General features: G+C 36.9%; 1 pseudogene; it reads left to right on the plus strand.

Annotated features, from left to right (window-relative positions):
* Positions 1-4,026: 4,026 nt before the first annotated feature.
* Positions 4,027-24,119, plus strand: LOC122316187 (annotated as a pseudogene).
* The last annotated feature ends 259 nt before the right edge of the window (positions 24,120-24,378 follow it).

Raw genomic sequence — 24,378 nt, forward strand, 5'->3', positions numbered from 1 at the left:
GCCACAAGAAATCCTGATATGGGTAAATGATTTGGTATTTGTTGTTTGTAAATTGGTCGGATTGTGGTTCCCTTCTTGTTTTAAGATATACCAATTTTATGGTTTAAGAAATACAAGGAAAAGAACCTTTAGGAATAGCCATGCATTTTTGCTGAGGAATAGCAAGAATTCTAGTTTTCTCCCATTTGTTCGACCATTTTATTTTTACAAAATTTTTCCTCTGTTTTTAACAAACCAAATGTTTTTATATGCTGACCTTTTTATCTAACCCATCATGATTTAACAATTTGAAGTTAGTGTTTAGAATCTGATATTAAATGTATATATAATACTGTCATGCTTATGTGTGGTGAGACTAGCTTGTGGGATATATACTGTCATTTCCTTGGTTGGTTGGTTTTTATCGAATGTATATGAGATTCAAGAGCTTGAGTTCATTGGTTTTTGCTTGGTATTTTTAATCTTCTTCATATTGTACTTGTCACACAAGTTTTTTCTTAAGCTGTATCTATACATTTCACAAGCCATATTGTACTTATCCAGACATTATGGTACATTAATGGACGTGTTTTGTGTCATGTTGAGTTGTAACTTGCGTGCAACATGAAAAATACAAAAAAAAAAAAAAATGAACTGTATGGTAAAAATACCAGCTAGGAAAAACACTTTAGCAGAAGAAAACTGGACCTTAAACACTTGGGACATGTTTGCTTTTCAGTTGCTTTTTAGGTAAATCATTGAGGGTTTTCCATGGATGAGTTGAACAAACTTTAGCAGAAGAAAGCTGACTTTTTTTTTCCCCTTTCTTGTTTTGAAATGAGTTTTATAAATGAGTTTTAGGGACTGAACTTTATGGAGAAAACAAAATTGTTTTGGTTCATTTTCTTTGTTTCCTGGTGGTATTTTTATTATTATATGAAAATTGGTAGATACCAATCAATAGGGGATTAAAGGCAAAAGGTACCACTTTTAATTGGAGTTCCATTTGAAGAGTGTCATGATTTTGTAGAACTCATTGAATTTTTTGCCTCTCGGATTATTAAATTTAATATCCTTTACCTGAAATTGAACAAACATCTGAGATTTAGGAGCTTGACTTCAATGACTTATTTGGTGAGCCTGAAATTATTAGGCATCATAGCAATGTTTTTGGATGTTTTCTTGTTGTTTGTTTGTTTGTTGTTGTTGATGATGAGGGTGGTTGGGCCGGTCATGTTTTGCTTGCATTTTAGGATAATGGTATGGAATGATGCTCATTTACATATCCAGCAATATAAATTGTAACGGTTTAGGCTTTAGAGTATTATTAAATTACTGTCTTGCAAATTTCATAAAGTTGATGAGTTTAGTTTCTTGTCACCAGAATTAGAGAATTGCAAGACATTTGTGGACTATTTGGCTAATTCAATGAAGCAAACTTTAATATTCATAGTTTTTTCTTTCTTTTTCTGTTTCTAACCCTATCATTGTTTTTTATTTATTGTTAGCATGTAAAGATTGTGAAATATCTTACTGTTTGGCTGATTTATAGAAAGAAAAAGGATATGACAAACGAGACAAATTTGTTTGTCTCTATTGATATTTATGCTTGCTTGTCCTTCAATGCTGTTGATAAATGATTTTACTTGCCCACTGTCCCATTGTAAAAGAAGATATTGGATTCATTTAAAGCAACAATGTCAATCAAAGGGCATATGGATTTTGATTCTGCACCATATTGATGATATCATTTATATTTTTTTGTAGTTATTTTTTTATAAAAGTTTCATTATTACATTACTTGGTTGACATCGGCCTTAATATGATATAACATAAGAGAAGACTTAAATATGCCCATGGTAGCAACACAATTTAGCCCACACCACACCACACTTCCATTATTGCCTTAAAAAGCTTCACTCTTTGGGTAATATCTTTATTTTGCTCGACACCATTTCTCTTTTTGGGTGACCTTAAAGGGGATTGTTTTGCTTACCCACTTGGCTGTCAATTTCGAATGGATGTTTGTTGTTTTTGAACTTTCAAATTACAAAATAACCCTTGTACTTCTTATTCATTTGGTTTTCATTATTCAATTTTCTTTTGTTTATGCAATTTGATGTTGAGATAATGCAATATGGACTGAGATTCTACAATGTGCCCATGAGATACTATATAATTCTCACTGGTATGATGCTGAGAATTTAATATTGGACTTGAATATTGGAAAACTTCTTTGAGTCATTGAAATTTAATATTTTCAAGGATGGACATATATGATGATGACCCATTCTTCACCACTATATTACAAAGTGGAGGAGGAGGTTGTTCTAGCACCCCAACGCAACATTCTAATGTTGTTTTCCAAGCGATACCTAATGACGGTGAAAAGAGGCATCCTTCAAAAAAAGTTCAGCGGGGTGCATCTTTTATTGTTGAAGAGAATAACCTCATCGTCTCAGCTTGGCTCAACATTAGCATCGATGCGATAAGGGGTACGAATCAAAAGTCCACTCAAATGTGGGAAAGAATTACCACATTTTATCATGAATATAAAAAACCAACTATTGCAAACCATTCCGAGGGCTCTTTGATGAATCAGAGGTCCATGATTCAAAAATGAACAAATAAATTTTGTGCATATGTAGCACAAGTAGAGTCATTGCACCCTAGTGGTGCAACGGAGCAAGACAAGGTATGTATCCTAAAACCTTTATTCATGCAATTTGTGATGGACTTACTAATGAACTAACAAATATTTCTTCACCTTTGTACAAAGAGATGCTAGGGTGTTGTTTCACAATGAAGCACTGTTGGTATCTTCTGAGACATCAAGCAAAATGGCAGCAACACATCTCCACCCTTGGAAGAAGAAAAAGTCATAAGAAAAAGTGTTTGGTATTATTGATGTTGACATAGCTGAGGAGGAGGTAGAGGTTCTTGCTGAGAGACCTTCAAGCAAAAAAGCTGAAAAAGAAAAGGAAATGAAGCGGAAGTCGATGGAAGGCAATGATGGTGGGATCAAGATTGCTTTAGTTAAAATGACCGATGATAGAGCCACAACCATGGAAGAGCGTAGAAATGTTGTGTAGAAGGCAGACCTAGAAAGATCATCATCATTTGAACTAAAGAAGAAGAAGTTTGAGGCAAAGATGATGTTGCTAGATTTAAGTGGTATGAATGCCATGCAACAAAAATATTTCGGCTATATTCAACTCAAGATTTTTTAGGAATGGAGGTCCCATTCGAGAGGTACATTCATATCTCCTTCAACACCTTATGAAGGTGTCTAACGTCTAATGTTGTTAATGAAGACTTTTTTTGAAATTTTAGTGGTTTCCCAACCACATGTGGGCTGGATAAACAAGTGGCTGGGTAGCAACTAAATTAATAGTCCGTTTTGGTAATTTTTGGATTGTTTTGGGGTACATTAGTGGACTGTATTTCTAATTTGTGGACTATTTTGGTAATTTGCAAACTGTTTTGGGGTATATTAATGGACTGTATTGGTAATTTGTGGACTGTTTTGGTAATTACTTGACTGTTTTAGGTTCATTCTCCAGAGGTATATGTTTCCACAAGTGAACAGATGAAATATATAAAATTCAATGTATTTTGTTTGTTTTATGTCCTGATACCTTTCAATGCTATATAGCTGCTTTGGGTTCAATTTAGTGGAATTCAATATTTTTCAGTATTAGTACCACGCTAGAGGGTGAGGTTTAAGAATTTCCTACAGCTTGTATGCTAGTGAAATTGACCCTCCAAAGAGTTCAAAGGAAGTTTCAAATGAATATCAACTTCCTACATGTAGTGTATTTGTAAAATATTAAAAGAAACAAAATGATCAAATATTATTAAAATAAATAATGTTATATTATTATTTGGACTTGGGGATAGCTAGTCCAATGTGGACTAATCTAGCTAGAAGTCCATATTATGGCCAAAACACAACATTCTAGCTAAATTTTAGACTTGATGGCCAATGCTCTTAGAAGTATCAACCTTTAATGGTCAAAATTATTCGACTATAAATCTGTATATGAGATGGCACTTATCATCAAAAGTGTTGTCTCGCACATTAAAGCAGACTATCCAGCCTGCAACAAAACCCAAAAAACCACAAAATTCGAAAAGGAATTCGCGGCACAAATGGTGCCCGAATGACAAGAAGCATAGATGGATTACGGTAACCTCAAAACCTTGTTGAAAGACATCCTATGCTTCAAGCAAAGAAATGGGCCATTGGCTAGCCTGACCAGCCTAAAGTGTAAACTCACACTTTACAGAGCTTTTAGCGGCCTTACACAAAGTTACAATCACTACCCCCACAAACCCATCCACTACTCTCGATGATGATCATGACATTGAAGGCCAAGCCATTCTAGTAAATTTAGTGAACCAAGATGGCTCACAAAGTTATATGACTATGTTTCTCATATACCCCGACGAAGGGGGAGATTACAAGTTGGCTTACTTCAAGAGGATCGATGGTGAACTCAATAAAGTGGAGAAGTTTTACAAGTCCAATGTAACACTCGGGTCTAGCACCAGACTTGTTTTCTAAATATTTTTGGATTTATAGGTATAAAAAGCCCATTTGGGATTGTGAGTAAATTTTTTAGAAGAGAGTAAGGCTTAAGATATTTTTGGCATATTATAATTTTTCAATAAGTTTGATAATTAGGTTTAAAATCTTTTAATGGGCCAAGTTAATCTTCACTAAAAAAAAATTTATGGAAAAGTATAATTGTTTTTAGGTTGAGTCAAGGTCCCAAAATGGGGCAAAAAGCCCATGCATTAACCCCATAAGAGATCCGAGACGTGGCCAAAATATTTTCAGGTTTTAGAGCCCTAGCCCGTGGTAATAATTTCAGACTCCACGTTTTGCACGTTCACGACTGTTTACTCACTGCATACACGGCTCCATCACTTTCGTTCCCACTGCATGCACGCCTCTTTCTCTCATCTCTAGGATTTTGTTTTCAATCCTCTATATATATAGTTACGTTTATCCCTCATATATGAAAAGAAAACTCCAAGTCGCAAACCTCCTTTTAAGCTTTCCCTTCCATGCTCGCTGCTCCCCTCTTCAAGCACCACTCTAGGCCGTAATGCTTCAGTGAAGCATCTCCTCCATCTAGCTACCCTGTCCCACGTGAAATCTGACAATCACCTAGCCCCTTTCATCATCCGTAGCCACCCAAACCCCCCATCTCACAGCAGTAGCCCGTAAGGAAACCACTCCACACCTTTCGCCACCTAAAAACACCCCTGTTTTGGCTCTCAAAAGTAGAGCATTACCAAGAAAGCAAGCCACAGACCGAGAGCCTTGAAATAGCCACCACTCCATTTCGAGAAGCCACCCCACATTCACTAGTTCCAAACCGCCGTAAACCGTGTGGAACCACTGCAAGGCATCACCGAAAGGCCCCTGTTTTTGGCTTCTCAAAACAGAGCAAGTCTTCTTGTGTGGTGACTTCAGCCACGGCAAGGGAAGCCCAACGACACCGACACCCAGCCTCTCCGTGATCTATCGCTGCCCAACCACCTTGTCACCGTCGCTTTGTTGCCTTCTCGGTGAGTATCTCGTGCGGTCTCTCTCTCTCTCTCTCTCTCTCTCACTCCCTCCCTTTCATGGCTTACGGACCTCTTTCTCTCTGTATCTCTCATCACACTCTCTCACTTCCATGCTAACCCGCGCATACCAACGGTAATTTTTCTGCCACACCACCGTGATCCATTGTTGCACGCTAGCCGTTGCGGATCCACAGCTCAGTCACGCCTTGCTCTGCCGCTCGATGTCTCCGTTGTGATTTTTTTCCTTCTTAGGTAAGAGGTAGTTTTTTTTTTTTTGGTTTTAGAGCTATTCTGCTTTTTATGTTGCTGTTAGTTTGCTTGCAAGATGTTGTAAATTATGATCTTACCCTTAAGTTCAACTTTTGGCAAGACCGTTGGTTTCGGTTTGGAATGGACCCTTTTAGTGAAGGTGTTTCAATCTCACGTTGGGTTTACCTTGAGATGGTTTTTTCTCTAAGGCTGGGTTTATTTTAAAAGGTTGTTTTAATGTTTTAAGATGTTTCGGACCTGAGTTTTAAAATTAGTTTGGGTCAGGTTAGAGTTTTAAGAAAACTATTTTTAACGATGATTGATGGTTTTGGCAATGATGTATTTTAGAAATTATGAGGATGTTTAGATTTTGAGGTTTTAGAATTGGTTAATTTAGAATAGGTTAATATCCAAATATGTGTTTGATTGGAACTTTACGGAAATTACTTGATTATTTTATAAGTGACGATTAATATTTGTTCGACATTGTTGAGAAAACTATTGAAAGGTTAAGAAGTTCAGGTAAGCAGGGTTCCTATACTAGACTTTGCATAAAAGAAATGAACTGAGGTTAATTTTGCAAAAATATGCATGTTTTGTTATGAAAATAATTTTGAAATACCTCAATTATTTGTTTTGCATTACTCATGAAATTTTGTATAAGAATAAAGTATTTTTCTGGCATGGCTTATCTAGACATGAGCTATTTTGGTATTTTATTTCTGAATTATGCAAAAGAGAACGAACATGAAATTTTGTGCATAAATCATATTTTGTGATTTGATTATGTTATGTTCTAAAAATATTTTGTACTCTGATATGATGTAATTTTTGAAAACTTCTGGCATGACATCTGTTTATGTTTCTGACTTTACCACGAGTGTAAAACTATAGCCTTTGTTTCGGTTGATTCCAACTTTTCTGTTTTCGGTGCACCTACTTTGGAAACAAGTGGTTTTTTGCGTGGTCTTTCTTGTGTGCACACTCAGGGCTTCGAGAATAATAAGGGAAAGATTTACATTCTATTTTTGCTCGGTTGGCCGTTAGGGTTTGCACAACCTACCACAGGGTTTAAGCATGAAATTCTGTTCTATGTGATGTTTCAGTTATGCTGTGCCAAAGGAACTTTGAATAAGAATGTTTTCCTAAAACTTTCGCTCTGATATTTTTGATACCAAGTTCTAATTTTGCATTCTAAAAGTAAAATAATTTTGTTCTGCATTTTGAACTCTGTAAATGCTCATGTTTGCACACTAGTATATGTTCTCTGTTTACTGAGTTATTGATAACTCACCTCTTATCTCCAAATATTTTTCAAATAATTTTGATAGTTCAGCTAAAGAACAAGAGTAGGAAGTTTTAGCAAAGTGTGATGATCGTAGTGGAATAAGTGCCTGAGGGTACAAGTGCTTATTTGAAAGTCGTAGTTAGTAAATTGATTTATTTTTGGATATTTGGATTTGATGAGTTAAGGATATTTTCGAGTCTTTATGAGCTTTTAATTTATGTTATTGAGAATTTCTGTATTGTCCCTATGAAGTAACATGGATATTTGGATTGAGTGAATAGATTAATATTTTATGGAGTTTTCTAGATTTTATAGTTGTGATATTGAAGTTAATTTTAAGTAATAAGAGCCAACTCTTCGATCCTCTGGGAATGAGGCATTTCATCTAAGGTGGAGGAGGTGATGAAGGAAGTGGATACGTTGAATAAGCAAATGGATGCTTTCATTGCTTTTCGAATAAAAGTGGAGAATCCTCAATGCTAGTTTGATAGATCAATTGAGATGACTCATCTTGCTTTAGATGTTGCAACTTCTGCATCCGCATTGTTGGCTTCAACACCGAGAGGAGCCAGAGCAAGTGGTAAGTTTTGTATATATTACGAAGCTCTTAATCGAAGGATCTGCTTTTTCAATTATAATTTTAGCTTATGTTAAAAAAAGAGCTTAAGTTACAAAAGAAGACTGCTCCAATTACACATATATGTAGGAAGAATTGTCATGTCGATGCATGTGATTGAAGAGGGGGTATCGAATAGCCATGGACAATCAGATGAATCAAGTGATCAGGAAAGAGATGAGGAGGAGACCATTGATGTTCTCAATCAAAAGGTTCAAGAACAGAGGCCAGAGAACATTAGGACTAGTAGACCAGCTCCTTTGGAAGTACTCGATCATGTGAAAATAAACAACACCCTAGGGACTCTTCGCTCCACCATTAAGAGCTTCCTCCATTATCCTATGCAGATGGAGCTGAATTTCAGCAGGGAAAATCTTAGGAAAGTTGAAGAACAACTTAAGTGGGCTTTTATTGAATTTTACCAGAAACTTCGGGTATTGGAGATATATTGCTAGTTTTTTATTAGATCTAGTTGGATTTTCTTGTCTTCCTCTTTCTTTTCTTTCCACTAATGAAGTAGATACTTTTCCATGAATGAGACAGCTTCTTGAATACACTAGCATTTTCCAAGATCATGAAGAAATATGATAAGGTATTTTCCCTGACCAAAACGACTAAACTTCTTTTCCAATTGGGCACTCATGCATATTTTGGCCAAGAAGTTGATCCTTATTGGATTATGCAAATGAAAATTCAATGAAGAATTTAGTTAATAGAACTTAATATTACACCACATTGGATTATGCAATTTCAAAAGAAGTTGGCTTTTAGCTACCGTAAATTAAAGGTGCCAATCATATTTGGTTGATGTTGTAGCTCGATCAAATGAATAAAGAAAGAGAGACGTTACTTATCAGTCAACATACTTATCAGTCAACACCACATATTTTATATGTTTTAATATTATTTTTTATTATTTTGTTACTTTATTTTTAATATTTTTTATTTTATTTTATTTTTGTTAAACTATTTTATTTTTGAAACAAAAGTATCTATATTCATTTTTCAACATTTCTACAAAGTATATCAGAGTTTACATATTTCTGTTCTCAGGAAGATAACCCTCCATCCAAACCGTTTCCTCATTTACAAGTAACGAAAACTTTGCAAGAAAATGAGCAACGTTGTTGCATTCTCTATAACTGTTCATTGCTTCATGCTGTCCAGCACTCCTCTAATGTCCTTTATCATCTGTCCATACCATTCCCAACTCCTTTCCTTTCTATTAACATCTTTAACTAGCAAAAGTGCATCACCTTCCAACTGAACTTTGATCCAATTTAACTCAGGGCATAGTTTCATTGCTCTCCAAAGTGCATGTAGCTCAGTTAACATAGGATTACTAATAATTAGCTTCGTGCAGCAAAAGAAACTAACACTTCACCATGATTGTCCCTTATAACTACTCTAATCCCCCCTCTATTTTCTTTATCCTTCAAGGCAGCATCCCATTTAACTTTGACATAATCCCTAACTGGTGCCTTCCAGTGTATCTCCCTTCTGAGTTGAACTCCATCAACTAGTCCCCTTCTCTGTTTCTGCTGTGCCTATTGAAACTCTTCCAAGCAATCAGCAGCTTCATTAAACACCACATCAGAACCCTCAAACCTGTTCTAAAAAATCAGACCATTCCTTCGCAGCCAAATTCTTCTCAAAACCACAGCCTCCACTTCTAGTTCTTCTTGATTCAGTTTTAGAGTCCATTCTGACTAGATCTCCAACATGTCCTCTATAATCGACCATTTCTGCATAGGACTTCTTTTACTTGCCCAAACATTTGTTGCTCCATAGCAGCTCCATAATGCATGCGTAACTGACTCATTCTGTCTCTTGCACATTGGACAACTAGCCTCTTTTATGATCTTTCTGTGAAACAAGTTCCTCTTTGTTGGTAAATTGTTATTCAAAGCCTTCCATACAAAAACCTTTACCACTTCAGGGATATTTAGCTCCACAACACTTTCCATCCCTCTACCTCTCTCTACTCGAAGGTTCACCCTTTTCTCTTCTTCTTCTATCTACTTCAGAATGGTAGGCACTCCTTACACTATAAATCTCATTCTTTGAAAAGGCCCATATCTACTTGTCAGGTAAACCAGAGAAACTAATAGGTAATTTACAAACCATATCAACTTCTTCCTCATTGAAAACTTGCTTTACCAATTTAGTATTCCATTCCCTGTCTCCTACATAGATTAGCTCTTCCACCTTAGCTTCAACTTGTAACACAGCCACTGGTGACTAAATTTAAAAGTAGAATCTCGAGGAATCTGCCTATCCCCCCACACCTTAATGCTCCTTCCATTGCCTACTCTCCATACCAAACCTGTTTTCAGCAGATCTAAAAGTCCCATAAGCTTCTCCATAATACTAAGGGTTTGAAACCCAACTTTGAATTCACAATATTTGAGCTTTTGAAATACTTTTCTTTTAAAACCATCGCAACCATGGATTGAGGATACACCATCACTCTCTAGCATTGTTTTGCTAACAATGCTTTATTAAAAGCTTCCAATTCCCTAAAACCCAATCCCCCTTCAGTTTTTGACAGCCCCATCTTTGACCAACTTCTCCATTGGATTCTTTTATTATTCTCCCTGAAACCCCCCACTAGAACTTGGCCATCTGAGAAGCTGTCTCCTTGCATAACTTTTTAGTCAACTTAAAAACACTCATAAAGTAAGTTGGGATTGCTTGTATCACAGCTTTCAGCAATATTTCCTTACTCGAGGGGGATAGAAATTGATTTTTCCAACTATTCAATTTCTTCCATATTCTGTCTTTGATACTACTGAATGAGTTGTATTTGCACCTGCCAATCATAATTGGTAAGTTTAGATATTTCTCACAACTGTTCTGCACCCGAGCCCCACAATCCTTCACAATTCCTTCTCTCACATTTGCCTTGACATTAGGACTGAATAGTATGGTGGTCTTATGCTTATTTAAGCTTTGGCCTGAAGCTTTCTCATATAGCTCAAGGATCCCACTTATTTTCTTCCATTCCTTCCAACTGGCTTTCCCAAAGATCAAGCAATCGTTTGCAAAGAGCAAGTGGGTGACCTTCATTCCACCTCTGGCCACTGAAACCCCCTTTAATTCATTTCTCTCTCTTGCCTGCTCTAGCAAAGAACTTAGACCCTCAGCACACAGAAGGAAAAGATAAGGAGAAAGTGGATCTCCTTGTCTTAGTCCTTGTGTGGGTATGACCGTCTCACTAGGCCTACCATTCACTAGTGTGGCATATGAAATTAAAGAAATACACTGCATAATCATCCTTATCCATTTATCCCCAAACCCTATTTTTCTCATTACTGCCTCAAGATACCTCAACTCCACCCTATCATAAGCTTTTGAAATCTCAAGCTTCATTGCCATACTTCCCACTCTATCTTTCTGTCTTGTTTTTATAGTGTGAAGTATCTCATACGTAGCAATTATGTTATTTTCTTAAAAATAAAAGTTGTGATGCATGCCAATTTCGTAAACAAACAAAGACTTCTTTTAAAACCAAGAAACATATTTCCACTACTAGACCACTGCAACTGATACATATGGATATTTTTGGACCAAATAGAGTTGCAAGCGTAGGAGGAAAATATTATGTATTTATTATTGTTGATGATTTCTCTAGATATACTTGGGTCATCTTTCTTACTCATAAAAATGAGGCACATAATGCCTTTACCAAATTATACAAGATAATTCAAAATGAAAAGAGTTATACTATTTCAAGTATTCGAAGTGATAGGGGAAAAGAGTTTGTTAATAAAAATATTGAAATATTTTGTGATGAAAATGGTTTTGTGTATAATTTTTCTGCTCCTCAAACTCCTCAACAAAATGGGGTAGTAGAGAAGAAAAATAGATATCTTCAAGAGATGGCAAGAACAATGCTTAATGAGAACAACTTATCTAGTTATTTTTGGGCCGAAGCGGTAAGTACTGCATGTTATGTTATAAACAGAGTTATGCTAAAGTCTAAGTTAGATAAAACCCCCTATGAGCTTTGGAATAAAAAAAAGCCCAACATTGATTACTTTCATGTATTTGGATGCAAATGTTTTATTTTGAATGACAGGGATAATTTAGGCAAGTTTAATACAAAATCTTATGAATGTATCTTTGTTAGGTATTTTACTAATAGTAAAGCTTATAGAGTATTTAATAAAAAGACTTTGACTGTACAAGAATCTATGCATGTAGTATTTGATGAATCTAATTCTCTACTCTTCAAGAAATCTATTGATGAAGAAACATGAGGTATAAATAATACGGAAAGTCTCAATCTCAACAAAGAGAACACAGTAGAGGAAGTTCAACATGGAAATATCAGGAAAGATCATCAAAATTTAATACAAGATGCAACCAAATAGTAGAAATTTGTGAAAAATCATCAAGTGAAACAAATTCTGGGAGAACCTTCACGAGGTGTAAGCACTCGATCATCTCTTAGAAATATTTGCAATCATACTACTTTTCTATCTCAGATTGAACCTAAAAATATTGATGAAGCACTTCTTGATGAATTTTGGATTCTAGCTATGCAAGAAGAGCTTAATCAATTTGAAAGAAATGATGTTTGGACACTTGTTCCTAAGCCCAAAAATCATACTATTATTAGAACAAAATGGATTTTTAGAAACAAGAAAGATGAGTCCGGAGTCATTACTAGAAATAAGACTCGACTTGTAGCCCAAGGTTTTAATCAAGAAGAAGGAATTGATTATGATGAGATATATGCACTAGTCGTAAGATTAGAAGCTATTTGAATGCTATTTGCACATGTTTGTTATAAAGATTTCAAACTTTTTCAAATATATGTTAAAAGTGCTTTTTTAAATAGTTTTATAAATGAAGAGGTATATGTTGAGTAACCTCCAGGTTTTGAAAATCATATTTCTCCAAATCATATTTTCAAACTCACAAAAGCACAATATAGACTCGAACAAGCTCTTAGAGCTTGGTACAAGAGACTCAGTGGTTTCTTGATTGAAAAAGATTTTTCAAGAGGAAAAATCGACATAACTCTTTTCATTAAATACGAAAATGATGATATTTTTTTAATTTAGATTTATGTTGATGATATAATATTCGGTGCTACTAATGAAAATATATGCCAAGTTTTTGTTAAGATTATGCAGGAAGAATTTGAAATGAACATGATGGGAGAACTTACATTTTTTCTCAGATTGCAAATTAAGCAAGCAAAAAGTAGGACATTCATCAATCAATTAAAATCTATTAACGAATTACTGTAAAAGTTTGGGATGGAAGGTGCTAAGGATATTGCAACACCAATGAGCCCATCCACTAAACTTGATAAAGGTGAAACTGGTAAGTCAGTTGACTCAAAGGTATATTGAGGTATGATTGGTAGCTTATTATATTTCACAGCCAGTAGACTAGATATTATGTTTAGTGTGTGCTTATGTGCATGCTTTCAATCATTTCCAAAAGAATTTTATTTAATTACAATTAAGCGCATTCTTAGATATCTTAGTGGTACAATTAACCTAGGGTTATGGTACCCTAAGCACACATCTTTTGATCTAATCAGTTATGCGGATGCAGATTATGCTGGTTCTAAAATAGATCGAAAAATCACTAGTGGAGCATGTCATTTCTTAGGTCATGTACTAGTTTCCTGATTTAGTAAAAAATAAAACTTTGTTGCACTATCGACTGCTGAGACAGAATATGTTGCTGCGAGTAGTTGTTGTGCTCAAGTTCTTTACATGAAGCAACAACTTGAAAATTTTAAACTCATGTATAATCACATTCCAATCAAATGTGATAATATAAGTGCTATAAATTTTTCAAAGAATCCGATACAACATTCTAGAACTAAGCATATTGAAATAAGATATTATTTTCTTCGAAATCATGTGTAGAAAGGCAATGTAATACTAGAGTTCACAAACACACACGATCAGTTAGCAAATATTTTCACAAAACCTTTACCAGAAGATAGATTATGTATGATTAGAAGAGAAATAGGTATGATGCATGCTATGAATATCTCTTAAAAGATAGATTAGAGTCAATACAAGTAGAGAGATTTTTTAAATACTTTTATATAAACTTGAGATTCTTAGCCTTATGTTTGAGAAACTCATTCTCTTCATACAGTATCATGTCGTCTTTATCTATGGGAACTGGCAAGCAAAATGAAGAATCTAATAGAGATTTCAACTATTTATTCTTCTGCCGAAGGATTCCTTCCCTTGTGTGAGACTCTTGAACAGTTCGTTGAAGTACAAGAATTTGTTCTTTAAGCTTTTCAACCTCGTGATTTCTGACTTGTAGCTACTAAGAAAAAGCAACTATAGATGACGAGTAGCGAGTTTCGAGACTCACCAAGTCGTATATAGCATCGGAATCTGACTTATTAGCCAAATTATTATTTTCTTGCTGCAACATGGCACCAATGGTAGTTACAAAAAGGACATGAGGTTGAGGTGTAGAATACCTCATAGATGAATCCAGATGAATGTTAGAAGAATGAGTCATTGAGAAAAGAATTGAAAGCTTAAAGTGAGAATGTTGAAGGAATACAGATGAGTTATAGAGATGAGAAGAAAATTTGATGCGGATTGGATGAACTTTAAGACTAATTTTATAGAGATAGCATAACGAACAAGACAAGCTATCATCCAAGTCAATGAGTAATATGATTTGTTTTTACCGATTGGTGAAAATGACTTTTTTTTAAGACACTTGGCGCCCTTAATCTCGTTTGTCAACGATATAAGGCAATTTTTTAAATCTCCAGCCACACTTGTCGAGTCACGAACAGATCCATTTTTTCAACTATCTACAGTTTCTACTAACACACCGTTTTCTTCAGTCCATTTACTTGCTGCGAATCCTTTTTAATGATGCCAAAAGGGGAAGAAGTGTTAGATTAGAACACTAACATTGTTTGAATTGATAAATTTGTTATATATGCTTAGAATTATATTTATATTTTTGCTTGAAAAATTAATGCACATTCTTAGAGGGAGCTTAAGTATTAATACAGGTTTTAGGTTCTATCAAGTATTTGTCATCATAAAAAAGGGGGAGATTGTTGAACCCAAGATTTCAAGTTTCGTGTAATTATATATCTACACATGGATTTTGATGATAACAAATTAATTCAATGAATAAAGGAGTCTTAATCTCAAGTTATTTACACAATAGAGTTAAGCACATCAAGGGATCAAGCATGAGTAAGAAGGGAATAAGTTCACATTAAAGTCATAGAGTAATGTTGTAAATCTCTTAAAAATTTGAAATTAGGATTAAGGCTAAAAAATGATATTTTATCATAAACCATTAAAATACATTTTCCACATGTGCATGAATATTTTGAAAATTAAATTTGAACATTTTGAAAGATGATTAATTGTTATCTTTCACATGTGCATGTTTTATTTGAATGTTTTCAAAAGTGATTGATGTTTCTTTTTACTTATGCAAAAGGCAGATATTTTTGTTTGAAAAATTTGAAAAGTAAAATGTGCTCCTTTTGTCATATGAAAAAAGTAAAAAGATTAGATTTGAATTTTTTGAAAAAAATAAAGTGTGCTTCTTTTGTCATATGCCAAAGGTAAAAAATTAGGTTTGGAGTTTTTGAAAAATGAATGATGTTGTCTTTGACAATTGAAAAAAAAGAACCTTTTATTTGAATTTTTTGAAAAAGTGAATGATGTTGTATTTGACATGTGAATCTTTTTAAATTTGAATATGAAGTCTCATATGCCTATAAATAGATCATTTGAGAACTTCACATTGACAACACCAAAAGTATACAACATTCATTCAAAACTTTCATTCTCTATTTTCTAAGCATTGAGCCTTAATCCTTGTTCATTTTGAGAGAGATATAGTTTGCACTGTATTATTCTTATTTCACTCATTGAGGAGTGTTTTCTGATAACCTACCCACTATCAGCTCTTGTATTAGTAAAAGGGTGTGTATAACCCTTGTGCGTGTAAAAAGTGTTATACATAGGGAATAATTGAATCACCACGTGTAAGGTGATTGCAAGTGTAGAGAGTGTTCTACATGGATCATTTGTGGCGGTATTGTTCAAAAGTGTAATAGGTTTCTGTATCCACTTGAAGGAGGTTGAATAGTGAATTTGGGGATCCTCAAGGGATAGCTTGAGGCGAGAACGTAGACAGTGGGCCCGAACCCTGTTAACATATTGAGTTCGTTTCTCTCTTATCCTTATTCTTTATATTTATTATTGTTTCATATTTTGTTTATATTTTATATTGTATATTTGATTTATAATTGTTATTTTTTAAAATACAAGTCAATTCACTCCCTCTTGTATTAGTCATCTGGGCAATAGACTACATTTTCCATGTGTAAGATCTTGGATCTAGTATGAATTAAACTTCTTAACTGCGAAGAAATTATGAGGATAAATCTAGTGTCCATTTCTTTCCCTTTGGATCTGTTCATTGGAAAACTTTTCAGGTTTTTTTGCTGGCTGCACGGCAGCTCTAATATTAGCTCTTATTTTAATTATACGCGATCGTAATATCATGAATGAGGAAGGGGCGACTGACTATATGGAGAACATGTTTCCCCTGTACAGGTAACTTTCATTTCTCTCTAGGATTACATCTCCTCTCAACAAATTTTTTAAGAACCAAATGGATTAGGAAATGAGTCATTTGACTTGGCAACTTTTGTGCTGGCCTATCAACTTGGGTAAACTCTTTTCCCTCAAGCTCGGAACTAGCTCTGTGAAAATTTATGCCCTAGTCACATCACTAGACCAGCATATATATATATATATATATATAGGATTCAATGTGAGCACCTTTAAGCTTTTAAAAATAAAAGATTAAGATGAATATGCTTTCAATCCAAGAAAGAGGAAATTAAAAACTCTCTAGTTTCCCAATGTTAAACTTCCTTACTCGCTTACAGTTTGTTTGGCTTCATAGTTTTGCACATGTTAATGTATGCTGCCAACATATACTTCTGGAGGGGGTACCGAGTCAACTATTACTTCATATTCGACTACAAACAAGGAGTTGGGCTACCGACAGGTTCTCCTCCTCAGCTTTGGTCTTGCAGTACTAGCACTAGCTAGTGTCCTCTCAAACCTTAACATGGAAATGGACCCAAAAAAGAGAGTACAAAGCATTGACAGAACTTCTGCCTATCAACTTGGTTCTTGTAAGATCATATATGTATAAGTACTTCACCTACTTTTTCCCCATCTAATTCTGAATATATATACAGTACTGAACTTTATTCTCTCTTTCTGATCTGCAGCGTGTAGTTATCATATTGTTCTTTCCATTCAACATACTGTACCGTTCAAGTCGTTTCTTCTTCCTCACATGTCTCTTTCACTGTATCTGTGCTCCTTTGTACAAGGTATTGTAGTCGACAACTGATCATGATGCAAGTGATTAATGAAATTGTACTGATGTGGGTGTTTGTAATAATTAATGAGCATTTGTGAATTTCTTTATATGACAGGTCAGGCTCCAAGATTTCTTCTTGGCCGATCAGTTTACTAGCCAAGTGCAAGCCTTGAGAAGTTTGGAGTTCTACATACGCTACTACGGTTGGGGAGACTACAAGCACAGACAAAACACTTGCAAAAAGAGTGGCGCATTCAACACTTTCCACTTCATTGTTGTAGTGCTTCCGTACTTATCTCGACTCCTACAGGTTCCCAACTCACTTTTAGAATAATTTAAGCCGTTGAGACAAATAGTTATTTATTATATAGCATTCAAACAATAGTCTTGAGTTCCAACATCAACTAATCTACTCCACTTTTGATTAAAATAGATGGGTCCGCGAGGCTTAAGCTTTTAAAAAAAGTGATATTTTAGCGCTCAATTTCTTCTTTTGCCACAACTCAGTATGATTATTGTTGCAATGACTTTTTTCCTCCTCTTTTTTGGTTAATTTTGAAGTTGTTAATTCAGTCCTTCTCTCTCTACTCCCGGGAGAGTGAGAGTGTAAGGTTATGTTTCTTTGTATCCTGATACAAAGAAAGCTGTCTCATAGCGAGAGCTAAGAGCAAAGGAGCAGTGCAGTGAATTAATTTGTAGGGTGGTCTTTGATACTAGTTTCCTCTTGGTATTTAGGAATCCAGTATTTTTGTGTGTTAATAGACCCAGTTTGTGTGAAGCATACATCCATGGGAGACGAGGACCTCTCAAAGCTATGGGAAGGTCTAACATTGACTGAGGATGAAGAAGCTTTTGTCAAAGTCTTAGACAAGGATCTCAGGATGGCGGCTCAAAGAGGATCCTTCTGTTTGTTGGCAAAGGTCATTACCGAAAGAAGTTTCAATAAGGAGCCCTTTCGATCAACCATGCTCCAGGTATGGAAGATGGAAGGAGAGGTAACTTTCACTGAGATAGGGTAGTGCAGCTTTATGATGGAGTTTGGGATGAAGACAAACAAGGACAAGATATTAAGAGGAAGGCCATGGACCTTTGATCGAAGCCTGATAGGAATTCAAGACATTGATAGCAGTCTCCCCCCTAGTGCAGTCAGTTTCTCTCTATAACCTTTTTGGGTGCAAATCCACAACATCCCATTTGCATGCATGACAGAAAACTATGGCCACCAAATTACCTCGGCTATAGGAAGAGTTCTCAAAGTGGAAGTGAACAGAGATGGCCAAGGTTGGCGAAAATGCTTGCGTGTTTTTGTTGAGGTAGATATCACCAAACCTTTGGCTCGTGGGAGATGGGTGGTAGCAGGGGATAGGAAAGTCTGGTCTGCCTTCAAGTACGAGAGACTCCAAAGCTTTTGTTTAGGATGTGGAGTCATTATGCATCAAGGTAGGGGATGCTATAACCAAAGACCTCGAGCTGATCAACCAGCTCAATATGGTCCCTGGTTACGTACCACCTTAAACAAGATCCCTTTCATTACTACCAAGTCTTATGCAAGTAGACCAGATCCAAAAAAATCAGATGCGAAGCCTCCACCCTCAACCATGGATGGAAGGGGCCAGATCTTTAGGAACTGTAGTGAAGGACAAAAGGAACAAGCAAGGCAGGAAATCCAGGATCCTACAGTGGAAACTGGAACAGTGGTGCAAGGCTATAAGGATGGTCTACCTACTAAGTCACAAGTCAACAGAAGATCTCTGCAAGAAGTACAGTCAGGTGAGCTCCCATACCTTTCCTCAGTAGTCAATTGCCAGCTTTTATCCACAGAGGAAAGTAATAAGTCATCCCTTTCTGCACTACCCAAACCAAACTCCCCTACTCTAGTAAAAGACCTTGTAGTCGATATGGAACAAGACCCCACTGCCATCAGCCTGGAACCAACCAATACTAACCCCAAGTCCCATCTTAGAAGTTCAAAAAGGCTGGTCAAATATTCCCAAGAGAACCTATCCCCTACTGAGGTTCCTATACAAACCAGAAAAGACACCTGGAAGAGGAAAGCCCGTGAACCCCACCTAGGTAGACCTGAATTCTCAATCACCCCAGTGGAACTTTTAAAGAAAAAACTTAGTGAAAGAACCTTGGGAGACATATCAAACATCAATGGCAAGAAAACCAAACTGGACCACATGTTTATTGAGGTCAAACAAGAGTGTAAGGGTGATCAACAAAAACAACAGGTAGAGGCTGCTAGGCAGCCCTGCCAAGAGTCATGAGTTTAATAAGTTGGAACTGCCGAGGGCTTGGGAACCCTCGGACAGTTTAATTCCTTAACCTCATGGTAAATGATAAGTCCCCCTCCATGATATTTCTAATGGAAACCAAATGCACTAAATCAAGAATTGAAGAAGTTAGGAGAAGTCTGAGTTTTGATGCCTGCATCTCTGTTGAAAGTAAGGGAAGCAGTGGAGGTCTTGCCTTAATGTAGAAAAATAATATTGAAGTGTCCATCTATGACTACTCAAGGTGGCATATCAGTGCTAGTGTCTCGAGTCATACAGGCTCACTCCCATGGTTCTTCACAAGATTCTATAGGCATCCTGAGACCTCTAAGAGGAACAACAGTTGGGAGCTTTTAAAAGACCTCAAACCTTTGCCTAAAACTCCATGGCTGGTCTGTGGTGATTTCAATGAAATAAACTGCCAAGATGAAAAAGTGGGAGGCCCCCCCGACCTTATAACCAAATGGAGAAGTTCAGAGAAGCCTTGGAATTTTGCTCATTGGAGATGATTTTGACTTTAGAACCTAAGTACACCTGGTCCAATAACAGAAGAGGCCCAAATTTCACTAAGGAACAGCTAGACCGAGGGTTAGCAAACCCAGCTTGGTCTCAGAGGTACAAAGAGGCATGTTGTATTGTGTCTCCTGCAGTGAAGTCAGATCACTCACTACTACATATTGCCCTATCAAGCAAAAGGCACCAGGACAATTCCCCTTCTAAGTTGTTCAGATTCGAAGCAGCCTGGACACTTGAGGAGGGGTGTGCTGCTACCATAAAGAAGGCTTTGGGGAATCAAGGTTGGGGAGAGGATCAAGTCCCAATTGTGGTAAAGAGATTGAGAAGTTGTAGCTCAGAGTTAAAGAAATGGAATGCTACTGAAAATAGGCATGCACCTGCTAAGATCAAACAGAAAATGTTAAAACTGAGTAAGCTACAAGAAGTAGGTAAAGGGGAACATGTGGACTTAATGCTCAGATTGCAAAATGAGATTGAACAATCCCTTGAAGAGGAAGATCTAAAGTGGAAGCAGAGGGCTAAGCAGCACTGGCTCAAAATGGGTGATCAGAACACCAAATTTTATCACCAACATGCCACCCAGAGAAGGAAAACAAACAGGATTAACCAAATAATAGATGGGCAGGGATCACTGGTTACTGATAAACAACAGATTGGTTCCATTTTTTCAGAATTCTTCTGTGATCTCTTTTCCACATCTACTCCAACAGGCATTGCTGATTGCGTCAAGGATGTGCCCCACAGAATTACTATTGAGATGAATGAACACTTAGGGAAGGAGTTCACAGCAGACGAAGTCAAGGTGGCTGTGTTCCATATGAATGGCCTTGGCTCTCCAGGTCTAGACAGATTCCCAGCCTTATTCTATCAAACAAACTGGAATCTAGTGGGAGAAGAGGTTACAAGTTTTGCCCTCAACATTCTGAACAAAGAAGGCTTATTGAAGAGGAGCAATGACACATTCATCATACTCATCCCAAAGATCAAAGGGGCCAAGAGAGTTTCAGATTTCAGACCAATTAGTTTGTGTAATGTGTTATACAAAATAGTAGCAAAAGTAATTTCAAATAGACTCAAAGCTGTTTTGCCTAACATTATCTCCCCAAGTCAAAGTGCTTTTGTACCAAGTAGAGCCATCACATATAACATTTTGGTGGCTTATGAAACTCTACATTCAATGACAACCAGGATACAAGGGAAAATAGGCTACATGGCTTTCCAATTAGACATGAGCAAGGCATACGATCGTGTGGAATGGAGCTTTTTGGCAGCAGTAATGAGCAAGTTGGGGTTCATTAATAGTTGGGTCTCTCTGGTCCTGAAATGCATCTCCTCAGTCTCCTACTCTATCATACTAAATGGTGAGCCACAAGGCTTCTTCATGCCCACTCGATGATTAAGGCAAGGGGACCCCCTCTCCCCTTACCTTTTTATCCTCTGTGCAGAAGCATTGTCATGCCTCCTACTCAAGGCTGAAAGGGAAGGAAGCATTTTGAGTGTGCCAGTGGGCAGGGGCCTTGTCAAAGTAAACCACATCTTTTTTGTTGATGATAGTTTGATATTCTACAAAGCCAACTCCCTTGAGTGGAGTAGACTAATGAGGATTCTGACCCAATATGAACTAGCATCTGGCCAGAAGCTCAACAAAGAAAAGTCCTCAATCTACTTCAGCAAGAATACACCAACTGAAAACAAGAGTACAATTCTGAAGATAGCTGGAGTCAATGCAACAGGATCTTTTGAGAAATACCTTGGCCTTCTCACCATAGTGGGGAGAACCAATATTGCATCCTTCCACAACTTAATTGACAGAGTTTGGAGGAGGAGGAGGTATGGGAGAACCAAAATCCAGTGGGTCAAGTGGGATAAACTCAGCAAGCCAAAGCATCAAGGAGGTATGGGATTCAGGAATTTCAAGAGCTTCAACCTGGCCCTACTTGCTAAACAGGGATGGAATCTCCTCACAAAACCTGACTCTTTCCCAGCTCAGATTATCAAACAGAAGTACTTTGCAAAAGGGAGTCTTTTGAAAGCTAATCTGGGACTCAGGCCCTCACTTGCCTGGAGGAGTTTAAAAGCTGGCCTAAACCTACTGAAATAAGGACTCACATGAAGGGTTGGGAATGGGGCACAAGTCAATATATGGGAGGATAGGTGGCTGCCAAGACCTCATGTTTTGACCTCTAACAATGACAGGAATCTAGTAGAAGCTGTCACTTGGGTGGAAGATTTAATTGATCCTACTCTAAGGAGATGGGATGTCAACTTGCTAGCCAGCCTCTTCTCACAGGAATGTGTAGAGACTATAAAATCCATTCCCATCAGTTTAGGCCACAGGGAGGATCGATTGAGCTGGGAATGCACCTCAAATGGTATGTTCATTGTCAGCAGTGCATACCACCTCCATCGTGACTTGCAACCCAGCCAAGAGAGTGGCCCCTCAACTAATCCCACCAAGGAGGGTTTTTGGAAATCTCTATGGAAGATGCAAGTGCCGAATAGGATAAGGATGTTTCTGTGGAGAGCATGCACTGAGGCACTGCCCACTTTCAGTAACTTAAAAAAGAGGAAAATAAAAGAAGTCTCTTCATGCCAATATGTCTTCTTGAGGAGGAAACAACATGTCATGTATTAGAGAGTTGTGGTGCTGCCCAAGATATGTGGGGACAAGGCAACAGGCCATTACAAAAGCTATCTTTGAGTGGCAATTGTTTCAAGTCTATCTGGGAACAAATGGTAGAAAAGTTAGCTCAGAAGGAGCTGGAAGAAGCAGGCTCGATAGCTAAACTAATTTGGGCTAGGAGGAATGATTGCGTGTATGGGAAGGACCTTAAACACCTGAGCTCCATCATCCAAAGGTCTCATACTGAATTGAGTTATTTCAGAGTAGTAAAAGCTAAGGGCCCCCAAAGTTGGGCCAATTCTGCCTCTTCACCTCAGACTTGGAAAAAACCACCAAAGGGGAATTACAAACTGAACTGGGATGCATATCTCAATACCACAGAAGGTATAGTTGGAGTTGGAGCGATTATTAGAGACAGATGTAGAAGAGTTATGGGAACACTTAGAGATCGAAGGGAAGTCAGTCTATCTCCTTATGCTGCAGAGGCGTATACATTGATGCTGGCTGTCCTGTTTTGTAAAGAGTCTGGCATCAATGAAGTTATACTGGAAGGAGACTCTCTTCAGATAGTCAAAAAACTCAAGGATCAAGGGGAAGATAGGAGCGTAGGAGGGCTTATAATTGAGGACACAAAATCTGTATTAAGGTCTTTTGGTGCTTGGAGTGTTTGTCATACTAAAAGGGATGCTAATGTGGCAGCACATGTGCTGGCCAAGAATGCCCTTTTGAGTGAGTTTGATCTTTGTGATCTAGAAGATATTCCTAGTTGTATTAAGCAAGTTGTTGCTAGTGATGCTTGTAACCTGTGACTTAATCCAATGAAGATGTTTCTTCTCAAAAAAATATTCCCTCCTCTTTTTTAGTGCCTCCATCGCTTATATGAAGAGAAAGATGATATGCAAGTATAGAACGGGCTGAGATATTTTCTGACAATTGTGGCTATTAGCATGAGAACAGCTTACAGTCTCCACAAGGGATTGGGCTGGAAGACAGTAGCATGGATTTTCTAAGCCATTGCAGCAATTTTCAGTACATATTGGGACCTTGTCTTCGATTGGGGACTCCTGCAACGGCAATCTAAGAACCAATGGCTGAGAGACAAGCTTCTAATCCTTCACAATAGTGTATATTTTGGAGCCATGATGAGTAAATGACTTCAACGGAGAGTTTTCATCAACATTTGACGCTAAACCATCTTTTTGTAATTTCTAGGAAATATATGCAGGTGTTGAATGTCGTCCTCAGGTTTGCTTGGTTGCATACTGTTTTGGGTTTAGAGGTTTCTTTCTTGCATACAGAATCTTTAATCACCATTATAGCCAGCCTTGAAATCATTCGTCGTGGGATTTGGAATTTCTTTAGGTAACCAAGATTGTTGGTCATTTTGGAGTAGAATTTCTAACATGTTTATATAAGCTTAATTTTTTATGGATAAGACAATGGACTCCTTGCATGTTGAGGATTTGCGCAAATTTCAAATTTAAATGTTTTCAATTTCTTGTGATTTACATCAGGTTGGAGAATGAGCATTTGAACAATGTTGGCAAGTACCGTGCATTCAAGTCTATTCCTCTACCCTTCAACTATGATGACATCGAAGACGAGGATGAGTAGGAATTAAGGACGGAACTAGCACAATGATAACAGAGAGAAAATCTTTTTTTTTTTTTTTTTTTTTTGGTCCACATTTGTTATGAACCCACTTGTGGAGTAACGATGAAGAAGGCTGGAAAGGGATATTAAGAACAAAATAGAGACAAAAATTGGAGATGAATTGAAGAGGATGAAATTCAATGAAAAGGGCTATTGCTTGGGATGTTCGAGGCTCCCAATTCATCCAGTAGTTTCAAACCAAAATACATTCCAGAATAAT

The sequence above is a fragment of the Carya illinoinensis genome, chromosome 7 (assembly GCF_018687715.1).
Source record: "Carya illinoinensis cultivar Pawnee chromosome 7, C.illinoinensisPawnee_v1, whole genome shotgun sequence".
Classification (NCBI taxonomy): domain Eukaryota; kingdom Viridiplantae; phylum Streptophyta; class Magnoliopsida; order Fagales; family Juglandaceae; genus Carya; species Carya illinoinensis.